We start from the raw sequence: 15,538 nt of genomic DNA, 5'->3' as shown, positions 1-15,538 counted from the left end.
AATAATTCTGGATTAATAGGTTGCCTCCTGGACAACATAATAATACTATGAGGAAATGTCCATACGGCCTAGACTGAGTGAGCTAATTCCAAATCTAGTTCTGCATATATGGGTTTGGGAATGGGAGCTGGAGAATTTGAGTTCTTTATTACTGAACCCAAACAGCTAACAAGGGATTTAGTTTATTTTAGCCCCATAAAGTCAGGAAAGTTACAGTGCAGGTGGGGCTAACAGCAGAAACATTTGGGAAAAAGCCAACTTGCAGAAGTGGGAGTAAAGGAGTGATTCTAGGTGTCCAAATCACATGTGCACACTGAAAAGTTAGTTATTGCTCTAAATAGCTGTTCAGTATAACCTGAATCTGATTGACTTGGTGTCACCTGGACCCCGACCAGGTGTCCAGGAGTTCCCTGGGCACAGAGGTCTCCTCGGGAGTCAAGTCCTACTCGGGAGTAAGCCCCGAGTGTCAGCAGGATAGGGGTCCTGTACAGGACACCTACACGGGAGTAGGGACAGGGAACAGCTGGGAGCAGGGAGACACATGGGCCAGAAGGGTGGGGTTAGGCAGACCTGAGGTAAGCCTCATAAGGGAGCTGGAAGGGGAAGAGGGGGGTCACTCCTCTCTGGAGGGGTGGAAGGCCAGAGGGAAGGCAGTGGGAGAAGGTGACCCAGGCCAAAGGAAAAGCAGAAAGGTCTCCATAAGAAGGGGGCTACGGGCATCTCTGGAGAGAGGAGGCCTGGGCAGAGACCTCCCTGCCCTCGGGCCTGTCCAGACCCAGAGATCTTACCCTGGAGAAAGGTGGTTGTCAAGATGGATGCTCGATGCCAGCCACAACCCAGGGGGACTGATTGAGAAGGGAGCAAACAACAAGGTACGGGGGGGCCCTCCCAAGGCCAGCCAGCCTGACCTCAGACCGCTGGGGCAGTCCCCTCCAGAACCCGGGTGCAGAGCTGAGGGACTCGGGCCGGGAGGCCAGGACTACAAGCTCCAAAGGACTGGAAGGCCCGGGGCCTGAGCCGCTCCGTCAACGACGACACCAGTCAGCCTAGACTGAGGGGGGCCGTGAAGTAACGAGCCCCCATGAATGTAAAGAGGTTGACTCAATTAAACTGCTTGTGTAAAGCTGCCCTACCCGCGTCCTGTGCGTTAATTCACTGCCGACCACCGTGCCTAGACCGGGTAAGCCCCTTGCGCTTGGTACCGACCCCAGGGCAGGGGCCTCCTCCTGCCATGGACGTTACACTTGGGTATCAGATTCTCAAGAAACCATCAGGGCAACTCCTTGGTATTGCCCTTCTATACCTCTTTTACTGACCTAATCTTATCATTGGCTGCTACAATTTAAACTGTAAATTACAGAGAGAGTGCCTGGCAGTGTCAGGAGAAGCCAATGCATGATAGAGGAAGTAATTAACAACCCTTGTGAACCCTCGCCTACTCTATTTCCAATCCCTGAGGGATTTAAAAAGCCAATATAGAGAGAATACTAGGCAATAACTTATAATCCAGTCCTACCTAACTCCCACACACTGCGTCCTACAGGGGGGTTTTGAGCTGCAAAGGCCTTCTTGAGGTAAGGGAACATTTGTTCCCTTGCACTGTGGTAAGCCCTCATTGCCCTTAAATCTTTGTATTTTTGAATAATACCACCATGTTATAGATCATTTGTTGCATAATTTCATGCAGAATGCAGTGAAGGAAACCGTGTTGAAATACCTCTATTCTATCAAAAGGTATATCCAAAAAACCAGCAGGGATAGGGCAATGGTATATCACCATGCCCACAGCCTGCGGCTTTGCTCCGCCCATGTATGGGACAAGGTTCCATCATGGGGATGACATGCTGGTCTCCTGTACTGGGTGACACAAACCCTAGTGACGCCACTGAAGATATTTCGTAAAGCTATTTAATAATGGAAGCAACAGTAGTGAGTCTGACTTTCTGAGGATTCCTCATGAGCAATGGTATGAGAATCATGTCTGTGATCTGTACAATAGCCCTAGCACATGACATCAATTTTAATCAATCAATTTAAGTATTACATCAATACTGCAAGTATTAGCAGTTGCTACAGTAAGTGTCTTTATCTGTGCAGTTTATAACTGGAAAGGCAGGGGATAAATTCACAAAATAAAATAAAAATAAATAATGGAACAAATGAGAGAAATGGTACAAAGGAACTTTTGCTTTAGCGATGATATGTTTAATTAGGATTGATATGGTTGCATCTGAGAGTATGGTTTCCTTTCCTTCACACCCGTTTTCTCCTTGAGGTTGCAAGTAGTTTATAAAAATATTTTAATGTTTTTCACCATGCCTGTTCTTACAGACTGCAACATAAAAGTGACTACCTACCCACAGTATCTGCTCCTTGGAGACTTTGATAATTGGGACAATTGCGTAATTGGCCCATTTCCTCTCTCCATGAGGGAGTTCAAGTTTAAAGGGCTACAGTGTGTGCATATTAAGAGAAAGAGAAAAAAAAAAGTGGTAACACTATAGACCCTATTCATTTCACCTTGAATTCCAGGGTTGAAATATGCCCACTGAGAGAAATCATGCCCTCCTAGCCACCTCTTGCCAAACCCTAGAGTGTGTTTGCTATTTGTTTCTTTCGTGAACTTATATCCATCCAATAGGAACAAATATATTGGATTCTCAACCCTATCCAGCAAGTTTGACCGGGCAAAGCTTAAACTGCTATCACCCTTCCTTCCAATCTTTCCTTATGGAAATGCAGGTATTTTTAATTTTAAAGCCACTTCATGTCACATTTGATGATGCTTTTAGACAAACTGTGCCCAGAATTGACCACGTACCACTACAAATTATCTTCACACAAGGTTGCCCCAAGGAATTTTTTTTTTCAGGTAAGCAAATATAATTAAAAGCGACCTTATCTCAAAATATAAATTGATACCTTTTCTCTCTCGTGAACTGACACTTTGAATGCTTCCATCAGAGAGCCATAAAACAGAGGGTTGCTGTGTTTGCACAAAATAACTGCAGCTTTGTGCTGAAAAATATGCAGCCCAGGCTGGTGCTTGTAACATACAGCATGATCAATTTGCTTATGGATAATCAGGAAATTTGATCACCTTGGTGAACAACTAGAAATAAAACTCATCCAAGTGGCCCTGTGGGGGGCTGAAGCAAACACTGAAAGGCTTCAGTGCCTCCTTGATGAACTACAAAAGGATCCCAATAGAGAGCGTTATCATGTAGCAGTGGTGGAAAAGTTGATGGCAGAAAGGTGACCCTAATATTGCCATGGTAAAACAAAGGAGGAGAAGGTCACTCGTGGCTAGAGAAGACACTGAGCACGAACATAAGCCCAGAATAAGTTAATTCTGACAAGCCCCCAGCTTCTAAATATTTTTGATATAGTTTCTGGACAAAGCATTGTGTGGAGGTGGAGGGAGAGAAAAGATGCGGAAGACACCATAAGTAGCACTCTGGATTGATAGCATCCAAGTCTGAGGCCAGTTAGCAATAACATAGCCAGAGCGGGGGCGGAGGGGTGGCATGGTTAGTGCAGCAGATGCCACAACTTCTCTTGTCAGCAGCTTCTACCAGTCACTGTAGCAACTGGGAGGATTCGTTTACATGGGAAATTGTGGCGTCTACTGTACTTACCATGTCACCCACCTCTGGCTACGCTACTGCCAGCCAGTGCCTCCGCTCTCCTCTGCTTCTTAATCCCTGGATTTGAACAGGAAAAGAGGAATGGAGATGTTGTATCTCCTCTTCTCCAATGCAGCCCCAAGGGAACAAACGTTCCCTTTTCTTGAGGAGGCCTCTGTGACTGCCCCCCTATAACGAGATGCAGCACACATCTCATTGGCACGACAGCATCAGAGCTGGAAAGTTGAGTAGGATTGGGCCCACTGGCTTCCCCCCATCAATCTGCTGCTTCAGGTGGCCTCATGGACAGGACAGTCATTCCTGTCCTGGATGGGTATATCCACATTTGCAGTTGTAAAAGTGACACACTTTGTGTGAGGCAATGTTCTTTCTGGCAGGCGTAGTGGACAGGCATGTACAATGGGGCTATCCAGAGAGGAGATAGCTCTCTTCACAGGAGACAGAGAACTAAGAAAGAGAAGAGGAAGAAAAAAAAAAAAAGAATTCTCAGGACATTATTTTTTAAAATGTTGAAGGCTTTTGAACTTCTGAGAAGTGTTATAATGAGTATAATAAGTAGTCCTGGCTAATTAGTAGGGTGCAGGGGAATCAGATAAAGGTGCACAATAAATGTAACTGAAGGCATCCTTAATCCCATGTGAGTGGTAGGAATGTAGACTATGTTGATGCATGCATATTCATATCAGCAAAGTACTCTCTCTCTCTCTCTCTCTCTCTCTCTCTGTGTGTGTGTGTGTGTGTGTGTGTGTGTGTGTAAAGAGCAATTACTTTCTTTAGTTCTACATAATACACACACACACAGTGAGAGATTTCTTTAGATGTCCTTCCTCTGTGCTAACTCACTGACACTATTTGTTTAACATACATACGGGAATGTATGCATACGAGCATACATGCATGCTTTCTCTCCAAGGCCCAACACATCTGTGTTGTGTCATAGGTCCTCTCCACAGGACTCCCCCCCCCCCACTCCAACTGCTCTACAGGACAGCCCTCAGGAACATGATGGAGAGTCATGGCCAACAGCCATGGGGGTCAAGGGAGCCACTGGCTGGAAAAGTTTGAGTACCACTGCCCTATGACCTACCCAGATCAGATCCACCTGCACAGATCGATATGGAGTTATGCCAGTGATATCATTGGTGCAGGTACAAATTGGGGGTAACCCCAGGTAACCCCTGGGGGCTGGGGATAAGAATCGGCCCTCAGTTTGGCTGTACTTGTCGTAAGAGGCGACTAAACAGCCACCGGGTAGATGGGACTCGTTAGTCTGGGAAGGCAGCTCATCTGAGAGAAGGAAAACTCTGATCCCAAACCTCCACTGCCTTGTGGCTACATCCAGCTATGGAAAAGGCTTCAGGAGTCAACCTCGAGGCAAAATCAGGAGCCGGAGTCCCTGAGGCAGTTCATGGCTGAACACAGTCACGTTCTGGTAACTCCTGCAATGCCGCTGGAACCAACCGTATTGGCTTCTGCCTTTCCATTGGACCATTTCAGCAACGTGGAGAGGGGGGATTTGCTGCATGGGAAACAGTCTATCCTCCATATCTACGTACTTTACCCAGGTTTTGCGCACTGGAGAGGACACTGTTCCAGAACCACTATTCAGAGCGCAATACCATAGTCTTCTGAGACTGAAGGATGCCAACACATACGGGAAATGGTGTCTGAGATGAACTCCCAGTATGGGTCAAAGAAGGAATACCAACTGGTGTTGTGCAATCAAGGCCCTGCTGGGTTTTGCTATAGGAAGATCAAGTGCAGGTAGAAGAGCAAACCAAGCCTAAGACACTCAGGGGGAAAAGAGGTTGCTCCTGGGTTTCCTAAAGTTGTAAAATAACTTCCCACCTTTTGAATATCATTTCTGCTTCTTTCTTTCCTTAGGGGATCCTAAAGGCAAACTGTTAGATGAGTGGAAACCTTAAGAGAAAAACCTCCTTACCCAGACTCTCCTCCCTTAAAAAATCTCCAACATTTTCCATATTTTTCTTTTATATTTATTTTTATTCTCTTACTTGAGAGTGGTGGTAGTGCTAAGAATCTTGTTCCCACTCTCTGTCCTTTTCAGTATCAAAAGGGAGATTTCTGTAACCGGGCTGGTTAGGAAGGCAAAGACTAGTTATTTTTGGAACTTCATCTATAATAATAATGAGATAGTAATTTCCTTTCTTTTCAAAAGGAATTCTCTCCCATCTCTCTTTTGGAGGTCTTGCAGAGCTTTTTGTGGGATTTGGTTCATAAATGTAGTGACAACATCTGTTCATGCATTATATTGCAAGATTTGATTTGACATATAATGTATACTCAGCATGAAGCTGCAGCTAGTCCTGGGTTTTTGACAGGGTTGGGCCATGACTTGGACTCATGTTGCAAAAACATTCATTTTTCACAACTCATATTGACTCAGATCACATGTGTCAAAAACTTGGGTACTGACTTGGGACTGTGGGGTTTTACCCTAAAAAAGAAAAGACTCGAATAGACTTGAGTCAAGACTTGCTTTTGTGTGTGACTCTGTTTTTGGGGTGTGCTTGCTTGCTTTTTTCCTCCACTGCTTCCGTGCCTCGACTTGACATGACATGAAAATGGCTCTGGATGAGTTGCAATGGCACCCGTTATGATTCGTGGGCTTTACTTTAGTAAAGGGGGCGGAGACTTGGGACTCAACATGACTTGGTACTGTGGCTCCAGGCGGCACATCCCTGGTTTTTGATGAGTGCAGCGCTGGCAGCAGGTTGTTGTGAACTTTGCAGTCCTGGTTCCCCCATCCCATGGCCACCACTGCCACTGGAAACTGGAGCTTCATGAGTCAGGCAAGTGGTTCCTCTGATGGATGTGGGTCCGCAGCCAGTACCCCAGCTTGTTAACCTTGCTGCTGTTCCTAGATGAGTACACCCACATGTTTTCAAACATGTGTTTCTCACATACATAGTTAACATTTTTAGATGCATGTTTAGATACATTTTTTAGGTGGGTACCTAAAAGAAAGCAGTGAGTGAAAAAGTCCCCAACAGCAGGAAATTCTTTCAAAATCTTCCTTTTAAATTGCTTCTTTTAGCAGTTTGAATGGCGAGCACAAAGGATGCAGGGCTGGGGTGCCATTTTTGCTGAAGGTGGATAACTTACCCATAGCAATGTGTATACACCAAACCTCTCTACTCAGCAGGAGAGGCGTTTGGGCTTGGCATTAGGCTGCTGGAGAAGGACAATTATTTATAATATGCAGGGTAGAAAATTAGGCCATTGTACTTCTGCACAGGGGAAAGATTCATAAAAAGTCATACAGAATTATTCTTATATAACTGACAATGACATCGTTGTAAGGCGGAAACACAACTTTATTTGTCTTACTTAAGATGATATATGGAGCACTTGTCTGTTTATTCCGCTGCAAACAGCTTCTGCCAGATACAGCAGTAAGTCCCTTGGGGTGATCCACTGATAGTTATGTTACTTGAACAAAATCTCTCAAGTGAGTTCCTACTTACAGGTATCCATTATTTTAAATTCAAGGGATTTTGTTGTTGTTGTTGACTGGATCATTCTTGCAGGAGAATAATGTTGCACGTAATATTGCTTTTTAAAATCTAAATTGTGTCATAACACGGCAACATTTCAAATCCTTGCATTTGTGCTTCCAAAGCAAAGGATGTATTGCTAAAGGGGGAGAATGTGTCAATAAATTGGCGTAATAATCCAATCCGGCTCAGGCTAAAGGGATGCTTCTTTGTGGGATGCGGCTCAGACCTTAGCAAATAGCAGGCTACATAATTAAGCCACTGTACCTTAGCATTCCTGGAAGCTTATGGGCAGCTCAGAGGCACAGGAGTGACAATCAGGAGGTAAGCAGAGGAAATGAACAGGCAATACTGCCCACCCACACTTCATTCTTTGTCTCCCTTGCCGTTACCTCACCCTCTCCATGGGATTAGAGGAACATGTCTTCTATTCTTCTCACAGTTACATTCGTATAATTCAGAGCTCGATTCTGAGCTGGGGGGGGGGGAGAAACGATAATGACGATGACCTGGATCATCAGTATTAGCCAATAAGCAAAAATAAACACTAGACTCTCCCCCTTCCACTCCCAACACATTTCCTAGCTTTTCTCATTTGCACAATATTTTAAAAGTAAAAACTGCAGTTACTATGCTGCTAAGTGATAGGGAAAGAGCAGAACACTCAGGGGGTTTGGCGGAAGCAGTGTAAAAATAGGTGTTTTCTTTGCCACTAAACAATCTAGGTCTGTGCTGTTTGAGGGAAGAAAAAGAGTATTAAATAGTGAATGATGTGGACAATAGGTTCCCCCCCGACACTGTGATGATGCCACCCCCCATCCTTGTTATGCTATTATTATCTAGTCATAGCCATTAATTGAAGCCACAAGCTGCAGTCCTGGTTATCTAGCCCTCAAGAGCATGCAGGTAAAATCCCTACTGGAATCACAGGGATTCCTGTCAAGCAGCTCAATAGCTCCTGACAATTACACTTCAACCCACGACTGAAAAAAAGGAACTAGCAGACAGCAAAACCTTTTTTCTTTTTTTTTTAAGGCCATATTTTCAGCATGAGATTGTAGTAGCCATATAATCTGCTTGGTGTCAGGATTCCTGATTTGGTCAGCGGATGATCATGACACTGGCTACCTGCTTTCTGCAAGTGATTTCTGATGAGATCCAATTAATGACTGGTCTTTTTAGAAGTGCTTTGAGATCCTTGAATAAAAGATGCTGGGGATATGCAAAGCATTATTATTATTCAGAGTTAACAACCAAATATCAACCACTCGCACTTATCCATCTGAGCAGTATGCTCTCGAGGGAAGAAAACACATATCTTGTCAGCAGACAGTCGTCTTAAAGTGGGTTATAAAACCACCTTCTTGATCACCATCTGGAGTAACATTCACAACCAAGGGATACCAGATGTGTATGCATGGAGTGATACAACCCACTTTCTCAATCCATTAGACATAAAAGAGTTACAACATGGGGATCCAAGTGAGTCTGGTAGCTTCCCTTGTACACTCTGCAGAACAGATGCTCCAGGGGATTGAAAAACACACACCCAAAAATCCCCAAAATGACCACAGAGAAAGGTATATAATTAAACGTGACAAAAATGTCAAAAGGAGCAATAATCATTAGTCATATCTATTATTATCTACTATGAAGTGGTTCCGATTGGGAGGAACATCTTCCTAGCACCTGCATGAACTAGTTTACTCCTGGGAAAAAGAGAGGCAGTCACTTTTGTCATTCCAATTGTTAATCCAAATGATTTCTGATTTTATCACAATAAGTTATGTAGAGGCCTCAATAAAATCATTGCAAGCAACATCACAATGTATACATTCCAGTATAAAGATCTCTCTCTCTCTCTCGCTCAGATGCCTGTCTGTCCTTTTGTCATTATTTCAGGGGTTTTATGGGAAAATACAAATTAAGGCAAGAAAACTGGAGACCAGTATGCAGTTAACAAATAACTCTCATTATGTACTTGTCTTTTATAGGACAGTGTGTCCCAAACAGGACAGGCCCACCAATGGGTCACAACCTGATTGTTGCTGGGTTGTGACACTGACAAGCTGAGAGCTAACAAGGAAAATGCATATAAAAATGTGAAAAATAAATAAATAAATTGAGACCTATAGAAAGTGAAACAGAGCCATGTGGGCACATATATTCGTGAGTAGGTGACCCTGCCTCAGTTCACTTCCAAAGGCAGGCTGAGATGAATGTAACACCACCAGAATGGTCTCATCCAATGAACACAAAAAACACTTGAGAAGAAAGTCCCTCCCTATAACCTGACAAAGAAAATGTAATTGAGCCCTATGGAAAATGAAACTGAGCTATATGTGCATGCTTACTCATGAATAGGCAAACATGCCTTGGCCAGGCAAAGCAGAACACAAGGCTACCAGATTGGTCCTGATCCGATGAACATGGAGCTCAACAAATGCTCCAGAAGGCCCCCCCCATCATAGAAAAAGGAAAAAAAAAACAGAAGCTTGAGCTGCTGGTAAAGTGAAACTATTTTTTTATGGTCTTATAAAGCTAAGTTGGTCCTGATACCATGTCATTTTAAAAAGTGGGTCCCAGCACTAAAAGGTTTGGGAATCATTGATGTAGGAAGCTACCTTATATAGAAGTGATTCAAACCATTGCATGCAATGTCTGCACTGACTGGCACCAGCTTGCCAGAGTTCTAGATGGGTCTTTTCCCCCCAGTGCAACCTAGAAATGGAAGAGCTTTCTGCATCTGCATGTGCATAGAAATCGAAGAGCTTTCTGCAACCTAACAAAATTAGGTTGAATACAGATGCATTTTGTGCACGGGGTGCTGCACTATTGCCCTATGGCTCCATTCCCATGAGTTATTGTAAAGGATTTAGGGAACTTGGATGGGTAGCAGGTCATTACCCATTTTGCAGATGCTGAAACCTAAATGACTCTTAGCTTCGCTTCCTCCTGTCCACTCCATCTGCCCAGCCACACCAGCATCAGGGGCACTTCTGATCTCCTGCAAAGGCTGTTGACAAATGGCAGCAGCTGTTCGGGAAGCAGATAGAGGGAGCAGTAAACAAGGATGGCTCACTAACGTTTGTGGGTCTGAGTGTCCAGATAGAAACACACAAATATGAACAGACTAAATGAAAGCACAAAACTAGCTCTCACACACAACCCTATGCACGGTGGCGCCGAAGCTGAAAGTCCTGCTCCAAGGACCCTTTTCCTCTCCCTCTGTGTACATTTCCTCATTATTTTTCTCTGCAGCTGTGACTTCTCATGGCTAGTCACTGACAGTATATAAAATGCATGAAATCCCTCCAACAAACACCCCATTGAAACAATTTTTAAAGTTGGGGGGGGGGAAAAATAACAGGAAATTCACACTTAGACCCTTGAGGATGAAACATGACATACGTCCACCAACACTTAGGCACACTGGGGGGCATTATAAAAGTAAATAAAGGTCACACCATGTTGTCTGGCTGTTCGAAGACATGCCTTTTGCTATTAAGTTGTCATTTCTTTTCTTTCTAACGCTTTAACTTTAGGGTAGAACTTGGGTTTCTGACTTTGGTCGGTGAAATTTACCTCCTTGTGTTTTATAAAGCAATCCACAAAGTGTCCATGTTTACAGACTAAAATTTTACATGCTCCTTGACATTTTATAGGCTGCCTCAAACAAAGCTGTACCTTGCCGACTGAGGGGTAACCTGAAATCAAGCCGCAGACAAAATTAGGTTGAATACAGATGCATTTTGTTAATGATCTGTTCGGGAGAATGTTACTAAAGCTTCTTTTAAGGGATGCTGACAGCTCATGCTGATCAAGTTGCAGGTTGGTATTGTCCCCTTCTGTACCTGTTGCATGGAAGCAGAGGCAAAAGAGACCACAGAACTCTTTGCAAAATAAGCTGGGCAGGACCAGATCACTGTGTCCTGGTTACCTGTCAGACAAGACTCCTTTAAGGCAAGGCGACAGGGCAAGGCAAAGGCTGCAATCCAGCACACAGTGATAGCACAAGCCTATGCATGTCTACTCAGAAGTATGTTCCATTATGTTCAATGGTACTTACTCCTAGGAAAGCTAGCACATGCCTACTCAGAAGTAAGTTCAATTACATAAATACCATTATGTTCATGGTGCTTTCTTCCAGGAAAGTTAGCACAAGAGCTCAGTATCAGTAGCGTAGCTGGAGGGGGTAAAACAGTAAGTACTGCAGGTGCTGCAATGTGCTGTGTAAGCAGCTCCTCCCACTCACCAATGGAGCCATTCCAGGCAGCAAAGTACAGCAAAGTATGGCAAAGTACAAAGTATGGCAAAGTACAGGTGCTCACTGAACCAAACAGTGTCTCCTATGTGTTGTCATCACTGTCCAGAATGGCAAGTGGGAGGGGCCACTTACATGGTGCATTGGGTGCCTGCTGTATTTACTGTTTTGCCCCCCCCCCCAGCCTTGCTACTGTGCAGCATAAGGATCCTTCAATGGGATTTAAACAGTCTAGTAGGACTAGCAGAAGCAAGAAGATGGGCGGGGACAGCAGGGGAGTATGAAAAGAGAACTCAGTCACAAACACGGAGTCCGGCAGCAGCCCCCATTTTTTCTACAGTGGGCTTTTTAAAGGTGGGGGGGGGTGACTCGACTTGAGTCTTTTAGCGTCACTAAAGGGTGACTCAGGGACTCAGAAAGTGCACCTGGCTCTTGACATGCATAAGACACTGGCCTCATTGGTCAAGCAAATTGTCCTATTGTTATCAGTAACCTCTGCTGCCATTTTCTGGTCATACAATGCAGACTGCAGGCTTGTCAGGATGCTTCACTATCCTTAAATTTTGTTGAAAAATGCAGGTCATAGGAAGGGGCTTTATTGCATCCATGAACTAGAAGAGACAGACAAAATGGAATATTTCATGACAGACTCCTACTCAGTGACTAGACCTAAAGGAGATAGGAGTATTGGTACGTTGATCCCACCAAAGTCCAAATCCAAAGAGACACCATAATGTGACATTCCTATATGTTTAACCTGTTACTTCTTTCTTATCTCCTAAGAACAGAAGGACAATTCAGTGGCATGAAAACAAAAGTGGATGAGCAGATCTGTAATTGTGTTAGGCACCTTGGGAATAGATAAGGTGGCTATCAACAGCTGAACATACTTGATAATAAAAGGCCCACTGTTTATCTTCGTCTAACCATCCCTTTTCTGGATTGTGGACCACTTGCATTTTGACGAGAGATCCCTGCTGCATATATGCAACATTGGGCAGAAATTGCTTCATGTTCACATGTGATGGGTGGGCCTAATTTTAATATCAAATGTAGGTGAAGGGCATATAGGTGAAGGGAGTCAGGCAAGCCTGAGGAGAGAGGGGGCAGAGAGGTAAAATCCCATGGGCTGAGGCATCCAGGGGGTCTGGGCCATGACAGAACAAACTATACAGTACAAAACAAACTTACTACAAAATAAATTTGGATACCTCAATCTATCCAGGGCTGTGTTTCCATTACAGCTTTATTCCACTTTCAGTGCACATCTATGACCCCAATGCATTCTGAAGATGTAGGAAGAGGGAGCCCAATCTTGCCCCAGGCCCACTGCCAGCTCTCAGTGACCCTGGAGTCAAACTCTTCCCTGCCCACACCTCACTGTTGTCCATCAATACAGGCCTATTTTTTCCAGTCTAGCTCACTTGTGGTATTAGGCTTGGACTGGAAAAGGAGTCCAGGAGATGGACCATGGAGAGATAAAATAGGGGTAGGTTCAGTTTCTCTCGCCCGTGTGATGCTAAAATGAGATGCCCAAACTCCACTTTCCTGTATATCTGAATTGCATAGACAAAATAGAGACATTTTCTAGCAGATAAATTGCAATGAGACACAGTAGGAAGAGTAGCAAATACTGACAGCAAGACAGTGAAGTTCCAGTAAAACAAGGAAGAACTGGACGTGCAGGCTTTCAGAGGAGGCTGGAACCTCCAAAGACTTTCCCCAATATTGAATTGTGTTTGAAATAACAGTATTGTGCACTAACTGTGCTCTCGACATTAACAACTCATTCCTAACTCTTGGCACTTTTATGGTGAATCCTATGAATTTAAGGTTTCTTAAACCTTCAAACCATATGACTTACTATAAATCATAAGCATCTTCTTTCTCAGTAGAGAGAAGCTGGAACATGCGACTGTCATCTATTCTGGAAGTTGACAAAAGACCAAAATATCAAAGGGCTACATTTTATTTGTATGGAAACCCTTGATTTTAAGCTAAAGTGAAGTCTCTCTCTCTCTCTCTCTCTCTCTCTCTCTCTCTCTCTCTGTGTTGCCAGACAAGCCTCAGTGAGTTGACTAAATAAATTTTCTGCTCTGGAACACTGTTGCTTACATTTTAAGACAGTGGGCGCAACCTAAATAAAAGCAATCTCGATTCCCACAGTCCTATAGATTTCAGTGGGAGATAGCTATGCAATGAAGTGACACCTGTAGTTATCACTTGATAACCCAAATAAATGAGCATTTAATAATTAGTTACTATTAAGATATTTCACCCATCAGAGATTTTTCATTGATTTTACAACGCAATCCTACACGTTTACTCAGAAGTAAGTCCCATTATGTTCAATGGAGCTTACTTCCAGATAGGTTTGCAGTGTCACGACGCAATGCATGACTAGTCAGCAGTAAGCTCCATGGAGTTTAATGGAGCCTACTCCCAGGGACGTGTACATAGGATTGCAGCCTTAGGGCCCAATCCAGAGCCCAGCGCACTGGCTTACCACCGGCGTGCACTGTCGCCAATGTGCCACAAGGCATGTTTGTGAGGCTTACCGCAGACTCAGTGCAGGAGCTAGCCCAGTGCAAGCTTGCATTGGACCAGCTCCAGCGCTGGGCCTGCGTTCCGCCGCCCAGTACTCACTCAGGCCACCGGGCAGCAGAGAGGTGAATGGGGGCGTGAGAATGAGACGTTCTGGGGTGGGGGGAGGGTGAGGGCGGGGAGGAGATGTGGCGGGGGTGGGAGCAGGGGGGAGGGAGGCAGGACCGGCAGAGCTCAGCTCCACCAGATCCTGAGCACCGTGTTGGGCATCGCAGCCTGACACAGGACTGCTGGATTCTGAGCTGAGTCTCGAGCTGCCGCAGAATCAAATAGCCCCATTGCAGGGCTACTTCCCTTACTTGGGGGAAGGGAACAAATGCCCACAAATGCCCCCTTGGGGGGAGGGAACAAATTGGGTTGGATACCACAGTAATCATTTTGGTGCCATGACACTCTTGTGTGCTGGGCAACTCAGGATTGGCTGCCTGTCATCGTACTTATTAATCAATTTTTTTTAATGCATTTGTGTATTACCAAAACTTCTGGATAGGACTGATTTTGAGGATATGGAAAGAAATATGACAACTTATTTTGATAAGCAAATCACTATTGATTGTTAAAAGGGAAAGTCGTATTTCATATTTTCGTATTACTGTAACACATCATTAAGAGTCAAAAGGTCTTCAAAAAATTAAAACGTGCCTTTTTGTCTGAGCCTCACCAATTAAAATTTGCCCCACCAATTTATCAACTAAAACTTGATTAATCGACTAATTAAATTGAGTATTATGTGATCAGTTTCCATACATCATTGCTTTCTATTATGTCAGATAATTATGGAATAATGGCACCCATTGTTTAATATATCAGAAGAGGTTTGGATGTCTAAGCTTGCACAGTATGAGGATGGAGAGATGAAACAAAGAACAAAGAAAGAAATTTGCCACCCCAAAAGTAGCAGTATAAGTGCCTGATACAACCAATATTATGCACTTTTTAAATGTCATTTGTTTCAGTAGGACTGCAGACTTGCACACAGTTATCTAGGAGAAGGACCAACTGAAATCAAGTAAATCAGTGGGATTTACTTCCAAGTAAATATTCATAGGAACAGGCTGCACAAGAGCCGGGATCTGGTACCCAAAACCATGACATTGGCTTAATTCTGAGATTTTTTGTTTGGCAACCTTCAGTCTCGAAAGACTATGGTTTAAGTCTACAGCACCCGGTATTCCCAGGCGGTCTCCCATCCAAGTACTAACCAGGCCTGACCCTGCTTAGCTTCCGAGATCAGACAAGATCGGGCATGTGCAGGGTAACAGTTATGCTTTAAAAAAATATGGTAGGGGATTTGCATTTGTAAACTGACAAAATGCTGTCTTGCTGTCATAGTTCCATTATTTTTTCCATAATTATAATCATAATGGGGGGGGGGGAACTTCACCTTGATTTTAAAAACTACAATTGCAGTTTTTAAAAAATAAAAATTCAACTCTTGAACTGCTGGTCCTGGGAACCATGATTTTGGTGTACCAGGCACAAGCTGTTGTGAACATTTTCAGCTC

At 44.0% G+C, this 15,538-nt stretch overlaps 1 pseudogene; it reads right to left on the bottom strand.

Moving 5' to 3' along the window:
- Positions 1 to 15,186: 15,186 nt before the first annotated feature.
- LOC136650548 (5S ribosomal RNA) lies at positions 15,187 to 15,308 on the bottom strand (annotated as a pseudogene).
- Between the last annotated feature and the right edge of the window lie 230 nt (positions 15,309 to 15,538).

The sequence above is a fragment of the Tiliqua scincoides genome, chromosome 4, assembly GCF_035046505.1.
Source record: "Tiliqua scincoides isolate rTilSci1 chromosome 4, rTilSci1.hap2, whole genome shotgun sequence".
NCBI classification, from domain to species: domain Eukaryota; kingdom Metazoa; phylum Chordata; class Lepidosauria; order Squamata; family Scincidae; genus Tiliqua; species Tiliqua scincoides.
Note: the sequence above shows the minus strand (reverse complement) of the source record. Positions and strands in the feature narration are given on the sequence as shown.